Here is a 1,484-nt window from a genome sequence, read left to right as displayed (position 1 = left end):
GCCAGGTGCAAACATTTCACACTTTAACCAAATGTCTGTGAAGTGTTTTCCTGTGCCTCATCTCATTTGGTCCTCACAGAAGTCCTGGAGTAGGTAGATAGGAAACTCGGTGGAGTCCTATTTTCTTTTCATTAGCCAGAAAACAGACATTTAGAAAGCTCAGAAACTTGACCCAACTAAAAAGAAATGGTGGACCTTGAAAATGACTTCAGGTTTTCTCGCTGAGCAGAATATAGTCAAACACTGCTGCAGTTCAATATTTTACCCTTTGTTCTCCCTGCGTGATCTACAATAATAATCTGCTTCATGTTGATATTTACTGCTGTGTTGCTAACAATTATCTGAAAGAGAAGTTGGTGCGCTTCCTTGGGCTAGAAAAAGTTTAGCTAAATCAGAAAGCAGTTGTAATTAAGCAAGTTTATTCTATATCTATAAGAGACTAAGTTGACTCGCACATGCACGATACATATAAAGCTCTCGCTGGTGCCAATGGCATGTGTGTGTTTCCATCTGTCATTGTTGATCATGGATTTGGTTGACCCTTCTATTATAAAGGGCGAATAGCGATATTAAAATATTTCTTCTAATTAATTTCTGTTCAATGTGCATGAATTCGTGCACCGGGCCACTAGTATTGAAGGAAAACATTCAGACAGAGAACTCTCCATGTTTCCAAAGCATGGATTTTGCATGTTCTCCTGAAGTACTGAGGCAGAGTCAAAAGCTCAAGAAACCTTTACACTCCCAAAAGCCACGTTCAAGAAATCCCTGGAAACATGAAAATCCATAAGTACTAACCCATACCAACAACTCCCACAGAGAAGGGTTTTCTCTTGTTTACAAAGTATGGATGCACATGAATTTGCCCACACGTGGTATTTTGTGGAAGAGCCACTCTACAGGGGCCAAAGAGCTGCATGTGGCTCGCAAGCTACGTTTTGCCAACCACGGGGTTAGGTCCATCTAGTTTATGAAGTGAACTATACCATGTGCGGACGTGCACGTACAGTGCGATTGAAACTTCGTGGCCCATGCGCAGAAGTCGGTATTTTGTGGAAGAGCCACACTCAAGGGGCCAAAGAGCCACATGTGGCTCGCGAGCCACGGTTTGCCGAGCTGCAGTTTGCCGACCACTGACCTAACCATGCATTCTCATCAGGGGTGATGTCATCCTCAAAGAGATAAAATTTGGTCAGCCCTATTCTTTTTATGTATAAAGCACACATATACATACAGTGCACAGATATATACTACATTGCTAGTATTAAAATTCATGGGAAATGCACAGAAATGTCTCAACTGTTTCCTTTCAGGAAGGGAGAGAAGGGACAAAAAAAGGTTAAGAAACATGAATTGAATACTTGGGTAAAGAAACTTGGCAGTTTTGAATGCATATTACCCTAAAATTCAAATGACATCTTTTTGTTGTGATTAATCCTCAGCCGAGAATATTTTTTTCCATTGACTTTTTAGAGTATAAAGGA

General features: G+C 40.8%; 1 protein-coding gene across 3 annotated transcripts in view; it reads right to left on the bottom strand.

Moving 5' to 3' along the window:
- Positions 1 to 1,484, bottom strand: part of SETX (senataxin) — a 77,281-nt gene that overhangs the window by 71,275 nt on the left and 4,522 nt on the right. The gene's annotated exons all lie outside the window — the stretch shown is intronic.

This window comes from Myotis brandtii, unplaced genomic scaffold (genome assembly GCF_000412655.1).
Source record: "Myotis brandtii unplaced genomic scaffold, ASM41265v1 scaffold699, whole genome shotgun sequence".
In the NCBI taxonomy this organism is placed as follows: domain Eukaryota; kingdom Metazoa; phylum Chordata; class Mammalia; order Chiroptera; family Vespertilionidae; genus Myotis; species Myotis brandtii.
This window is presented reverse-complemented; position numbering and strand designations above follow the sequence as displayed.